Below are 7,547 nucleotides of genomic sequence, written 5' to 3'. Positions count from 1 at the left end.
TCTTGGTGGCCGCTCCCAGTCACCAGTCTAGCTGCCGCATTCTGGATTAGTTGTAGTTTCCGGGTCACCTTCAAAGGTAGCCCCGCGTAGAGCGCATTGCAGTAGTCCAAGCGGGAGATAACCAGAGCATGCACCACTCTGGCAAGGCAGTCCGCAGGCAGATAGGGTCTCAACCTACGTACCTGGTCGCCCGCCCTGTCTGCTGGCAATTACCCCGACAGCTAAAATGGTGCCCTCTAGATGTTTGCAGGGCTACAACTTCCATCATCCCTGATCTTGGGCTATGATGTTTCCTCATTGCCTTCTGGTAACTGGGCCAAATGATATCATCTACCCAAAAATATCATGTTACCTGCAGCAATATATAACTTTCTCCAGAGCCAGCTCTAGATATTTTGCTTTCTGGGATGAAGGACAAGGTTGTGGCCTTTCTACATTCCATGTGCAGAAGTTGACTGCACTGGAGACAGGCTAGTGTCCTCCACTGCAACCGAGGACAGCAGGCAAGCTTAGAGGGAACACAACAGTTGCACACATAACCATGTTGCATACACAAAGGGGGATGGCTGCCTGGGGCAGGTTAGGCAGAACAGACAGAGGGCTACTGCTCCTCAGTATCTCTCACCTTAGGAGGTTACCTCAATTTACCAAATGGCACAATGTGAGAAAACCAAAAACCACCAGAATACCTATATTATGCAAATCCAATTGAAAAAACACGTAAACGTAATAGGCCGTATAGTAACAATTTCTTCATCTTCTCTTGTATTTTTCTGTCTGTCATATTGCTTAGAAGAGCAGCATGAAATAATCTTCTAAGTGTCTAATGAAGATGATTGGGTTGGCAAACCAAAGAACCTGGCATTGACAAATAAGCTTCATGTAGCTATTTTATTTGTGTGTTCAGACCCAGAAACCTTTCCCCTAAATAAATTCACACTTGACTCAAATTTTAGGTTTGGTTTTTGGCAGAATTTAGGCCACAACTTTATTGATTACAGAAAGTGACTGGTTGCATAGGCTCTGGTTCGACTAGCTCCCTGCCATGCAAGTAGCCCTGACCTAGGGTTCCAGCATATGTCAGCCAAGGGTGAACACCTGGATAAGTGGAAAGCCGGGAACGGGCTAACCCCGCCACCCAAATGCCCCCCTGGACTCAGGCACGGGCACAATCCTCTCACAGGGGTTGACCAAACCATCAAGTCCCCAGATTCCTTTAACGGAATACCCTTCACATAGGGATGGCGAGAGCGTTCTCCCATCCCTATCACCTGAACTAGAGCCTATCTGCAACCTTACAAGTTGTGACAATTTGCTACGTTGCAGGTGAAACCTAAATGGCAACAGCCAATCAGCCAAGTGGGGAAAATTCCTGCCGTGCCCCTGTCCCAACGACAGATGACACATGACGGCATAGCAAGGTCAAGCGCAACAAGCCCTAAAAGCAGGGAGAGGTGGGCAGGTGTTCCGAATGCACGCACCAAAAGAGGAAGCTCTGGGTCACATGCATGGGCATAAATAGGTCCCTCAAACCGTTTGGACTGCATCCCATTGGCCAGATTGTACCCAGCTTCGAGGGACCAACCAGTCGGGTGTTGTGGCTGACCAATTATACCCACATACAGCACAGGGTGTTCGTTGTCCAGGTCTCACTGCAATACATGCCCTCTTTAAGGGAGGACCCGATATAGTCCCAGTATGTACATTTTTTATATCTTTGTATGTTACTTTGGAATTTGTGTAGCTATTATATTACAAAGTGTCTATGTTTATATGATTTAGAACCATGCACAGCTGATGAAGCCCCTTTGGGCAAAACAGGGGAATATCCAGGAATCCTTGTCATCAGTGCCAGGTTCTTTTGAAATTAGAAAAGAATGTACTACGGCACTGGCAATATAGGACTTGTGTTTTGTACATACTGGACTTGGTGGTCAACTGGAAAGCTACATTTTAATATATCATGTCACGATGTTTATTTTGGCATTGTTAGAAGCTGTATCTAATTTTTCAAAAGTAGCTTCGAGTACCGTATTTTTCGCTCTATAACACGCACCTGACCATAACACGCACATCATTTTTAGAGGAGGAAAACAAGGGAAAAAACATTCTGAATGAAATAGTGGATGTATCATTTTTGTGCTTCATGCTGTGGCCACAGACATGTGATCTGATGGTGAATTTGGGCTGACCCAATGCAAAGATCCTGAGGATCCATGTGGATCCATGCTTTGTAACCACGTTTTTGCACCATTGCAGCTCCAGACAACAGTGGGTGCGTGATTTGGGGGGGGGCAGGCTGTAGCCATGGACATGCTATGTTCTCTGGTGGTGAATTTGGGGGTGACCCAATGCAAAGATCCTGAGGATCCATGTGGATCCATGCTTTTTAACCACATTTTTGCACCATTGCAGCCCCAGGCAACAGTGGGTGCATGATTTTTGGGGGGCAGGCTGTAGCCATGGACATGTTATGTGCTCTGATGGTGAATTTGGGGGTGACCCAATGCAAAGATCCATGTGGATCCATGCTTTTTAACCACATTTTTGCACCATTGCAGCCCCAGGCAACAGTGGGTGCATGATTTTTGGGGGGCAGGCTGTAGCCATGGACATGCTATGTGCTCTGATGGTGAATTTGGGGTGACCCAGTGCAAAAATCCTGAGGATCCATGTGGATCCATGCTTTTTAACCACATTTTAAGTGGGGAGGGAAGGAAAAACACAGAAGGGCTAAGAATGCAGGAGTGGGGTATAACGGGAGGGAGGAAAGGAAGGCAAAAGTTTTCCCCACGCACCCACCCAAGCCAGCCAGCTCTCTCTGTCTCTCTCTGTCTCTCTCTCCCACCTGCATGTTTTCAGCAGCACGGAGCACAGAGAGGAAGGAGCGGAGCACAGAGAGGAAGGAGCGATGCTCTGCTTTCCTCTCTGCTTGCCTGGAGGGGAGGGGCTTTCCCTGCTCTTTGTTCCGTTTCAGCAAACACAGTAACGAAACAGAGGAGGGTGGGCAGTAAGACCCTGAGGCAGAATGCAGGAAAGCACCCACTTCCTCTTTTCAGGTTTCCCTTCTCCGTGAAGCGCGGTTTGATTTTTGCCTAATTTTTTGGCTCCAGGGACCACACATTCGCTGCATAACACGCACAGACATTTCCCCTTCCTTTTTAGGAGAAAAAATCTGCGTGTTATAGAGCGAAAAATACGGTAAATAGCTTTGCAAATGTTACTATACGGCCTATTACGTTTACGTGTTTTTACAATGTGAGGAAAAGCAAGGGGAACTCATTCTGTGCTCCTTCTGTGTGGTACAGTGGTACCTCGGGTTACATACGCTTCAGGTTACATACGCTTCAGGTTACAGACTCCGCTAACCCAGAAATAGTGCTTCAGGTTAAGAACTTTGCTTCAGGATGAGAACAGAAATCGTGCTCTGGTGGTGCGGCGGCAGAAGGAGGCCCCCATTGGCTAAAGTGGTGCTTCAGGTTAAGAACAGTTTCAGGTTAAGAACAGACCTGCAGAACGAATTAAGTACTTAACCCGAGGTACCACTGTATATCTAGATTCCAACTCTATTATTCTATAAGGTTGGCAGTTGGTTACTTGCCATGTGGAATGACATACCCATTTGCATATAATCCATATTTGTATTCTAGCAAACAGACAAATCTGAGGTTTAGGTCCACCACAGACAGCCACCCAGTTCCAAAGTAGTGGTGAAGCTAGAACAAACCCCAGGATAGAAAGCCATACAACATCTATATCTCTGAAAGAATGTAGGGCCCTTCCCTTCTGCAGCTGCAATTTCACAGAATCTAGAGCTTGAGTGAGCACATGTTAAGCCAAAAAGTTTATTATTATTATTAATTGAATTTGATTATGTTTTGAGGAGGCTGCGCCTACAACTCTCCTCAGGCAAATTGAAATTGAAAATGAGAAATTCAGTGGAAAAATAAAGGAAGAAATATCCTCATTAATAAGAAATCACAAACTATTTAGAAGGGCAAGAATTCACATGGAACTTATCTTATGCCTACTCAGTGACAAATTTATTAAGTGAAATAAAGTTTGAAATAAAGATTGCCAACATCCCCCCTCCACCACCCAAAAACCATGCTTTTTAATAGGGTTGCCAAATTTTACTGACTGCTTCTACTTCTTTGCCTATAATAACCAGTTCATTGGTTGCCATGGTGGTTCCATGGCCTATTTCGCCCTTTCCTTGCCTCTCAAATTATTTTTACTGATTCCTGTGATTTCTTTTCCCTGTTTCCTTTTGCACCTAACTTTGAACCTCTTGGGCTATCTAAACTGTAAGCTCTTCAGGGCTGAGGTCTGGTTTGTGAATGTCTTGCCCAGCAGCAACAGGCCTCTAATATTTTCAGAAGCTGAGATTATCTGGAAACAAGTTTCCTAGCAACTGCAGAATAAGTAAGCCAATTGACAAACATTGGCCGCAAAAATGCATTTTTAATAAAAACTACAAACATGTTGTACTACCCTTAAACAAAAGCACATTGTAGACATTCCCGTTGACCGAACACAACAAACTGTTTCTCAAAAGACACAGCACATGTGGGCAAGTGTTTCAGGAAAAACTACCCCAACAAAGTCAGTGCAGACCACTTTCCAACATATTGGTGTCTTTCATGAACACCCAAACAAACAATTTCTTATCCTTTAAAAATAATTGAAATACTTTATTGTCACTTGTACAACTTCTATACAGTGAGATTACACAAGCACCTCCCACTCAGCTCTCTTTGTCTTAATTCCCCTCGTTTACTGACACACACACCAAACCCGAAAGTCAGCTGCCCTGTTGTTATCTTTTCATTCAGCAGCCTAACAGCCCTCGGATAGAAGCTGTTCTTTACCCTGTTGGTGCGACTAATCATGCTTCTATATCTTCTGCCCGAGGGCAGGAGATCAAGAAAGTGCTGGCCAGGCTGTAAATTATCCCTGAGAATTTTCCTCACTCTCCTGAGGCAACGTTCTTCCGCGATGTCAACCAGTGGATTCACGGGACAGCCCATAATATATTGTGCTGTATTCACCACCCTCTGTAGCCACTTCCTATCAGCTGATGTCAAACCAGCGTACCACACCATGATGCAGTATGAAAGGACACTTTCTATTGTGGATCGGTAGAAGGAGATCATCAAATCTTGACTGGCATCGTTCTTTTGCAATACTCTGAGGAAATGGAGTTTCTGTTGGGCTTCCTTAACCACCTGGGTTGTATTGATTTTCCAAGTAAGGTCTTCACTGAGATAAACTCCTAGGAATTTAAAGGAAGAGAATCTCTCCGCACAGCCCTCCCTGATGTACAGCGGGGCTAGGTCTCCTCTCTTCCTCCAAAAGTCCAACACCATCTCCTTTGTCTTGCTGATATTAAGGTGCAAGCTGTTCCCTAGGCACCATGTAGATATTTTTTGGACCTCCCATCTATACGCTGATTTGTCTCCACCCCAAATTTGGCAAGGACCACTCTCAAACTTGCCACTCCTACTCTGCCAAGTTTCAAATCACTCTACTAAACAATTTTATAATTATAAACCATATGATACTCCACTTTTTTATTTTTTTGAGAATATCTAATCAGCTGGTATATTCAGAAGAAAGACCCATTGAGCTTAGTGGAACTTATTCTCTGGTAAGTGAGTATAGGATTACGGTGTTAGAAACCTGACAATTCTGAATTTGCCCTTACAGTTAAACTGGATGGCAATTACGACAGAATAGAATAGTTGCACGGCAGTGAAGTGTGCAGCAATCTAATTTAGCTTATGCACAGGTCTAAGCCTAGACAGAAAGTCCAGTCAGCTGTTGTGAGCTTCACAAATGAACTAGTCAAATGAGCCTGAAGAGATATGCAGCAACGAAGGAAAATGAATTGTAATCTACATTTGCTCAGGAGCCAAAGTGCCGGTTACTTTCCGATGTGGCAAATGTTCAGGTAAACATTTGGATCGGGCCAGCAAGATGTATTTTCTCAGTCAGGACAAACTCCGGTGTTTACTGGTTTGGCTTCATAAACAGAACATGAGTATAACCAAATAAAATAGCCATGGTATACAGACTGACCACCTCAAAAAGTAAAGTGTGAATTGGTTCTATTATAAATTGAACAAGCTTATATTTAACTCAGTTTCACTGCAATATTTCACTCCAATGGAAATTCGAGATGAACGTGGAAATTCTGGCTCTGGTAAAACATTTGAGGAATTTTGAGAAAAGATAAAAGGGTAGGTTAAACAAAAAATAAATCACATAAACACACAAAATGCAGTATCATCACCATTGTCATAAATTCACCATGTCACAAACAAAGTTTCACTTCTTCACTTAGGAGCAGCAAAAACATTTGTGAGAAGCCTAAATATTTATTATAAAAAGTTTCTACACCACAAGAGGAAAAAAGTCCAACCTCAATGGAAAAGGGACTTTGAATTTCAGTTGCAGAAGGGACTGGTGCTGTTCAGTTAAGTTACTCTCCCTAAGCCTAGGAGAGATACAATATAAAGGAATGCTTCCGTGTTCAACTGCTCAACATGTCAGTCACAATTTTTAAATGGTGGAAAAGTAAGATCTCCAGGACAGATGTTTTCCACATCTGGTGGAATGGTAAATTTGCACATATCAATAGATACAAATATTGGGAACTCATTCGCAAACTGCGAACTGTATTGTTCACCCCACCCTGAACAGAAGCAAAATTCCAGGGGTCTCAGCACCTAACTAGGATTTGTGTTCCTTTGGTATGAAGCACGGCAGAGATTGGTATCTTTAAGAAATATGGCTTATTTACACATATTTACACCTGAGTTTTATGGAAGGAGTGCAGAACATTAGACACCAAGAGTGTCTATTGTTCTCCCCATTGCTTCGCCAAGCTCGGTCAGTGGTTTAGACCACAGCGCCACCATAGAACAAAGACAGGTGATAGCAAGATCATTACACCGACAAAAGGTGGGACATTCAGTGTCAGACAGGAAATGGGTGGCGTTCCTTCCCCGGCTGTGTGTTAGTTAGCAAAAGACAATAGCAAAGCTGAAAGGGGGAAGTTGCCAGGGTTACAGCGGGTGTGATGCCCTTTTAACACAAGGGTTGAGTTGTGTTTGGAGCAAGGGTTTGGGGGAAGAAGGAGGGAGGGGAAGAACTCCTCTCTGTCTGCGAGAGGCTGCTCAGAGAGACTGGGGATCATGGCTGCATTCTGCTCTGGACCCCTCTTGGGCTTGCTGCTTGTCAGGGAACTGACATCGGAGCGAGAGGCGAAGGGGAGGCTCCCAGATGATGCTGGCGAAAGACCCAGCAGCAGGGGGGAGAAACAGCTCAGTAGAGGGGGAAGCCAATCAGCGCAGCACCAGGGATAAAGGGGGGCAGACGGGGGAATTGGAGAGAGGGCTCCAGGACTCTTCACTGGACATCAGTGAGGAGAGTCCAGGTCCTCCGCTACCCACGCCTTCCCTGCACAGAAGACTCCCGCGCAGTGAGAGGAGGAGGAGACTGGGTGTCAAACAACTTTTATGTTGGAAGAGGTTCAAGAAACG

The sequence above is a fragment of the Podarcis vaucheri genome (assembly GCF_965113315.1).
Source record: "Podarcis vaucheri genome assembly, chromosome: 9".
NCBI lineage: Eukaryota > Metazoa > Chordata > Lepidosauria > Squamata > Lacertidae > Podarcis > Podarcis vaucheri.
The sequence above is the reverse complement of the archived record's forward strand: the minus strand, read 5'-3'. Positions refer to the sequence as shown.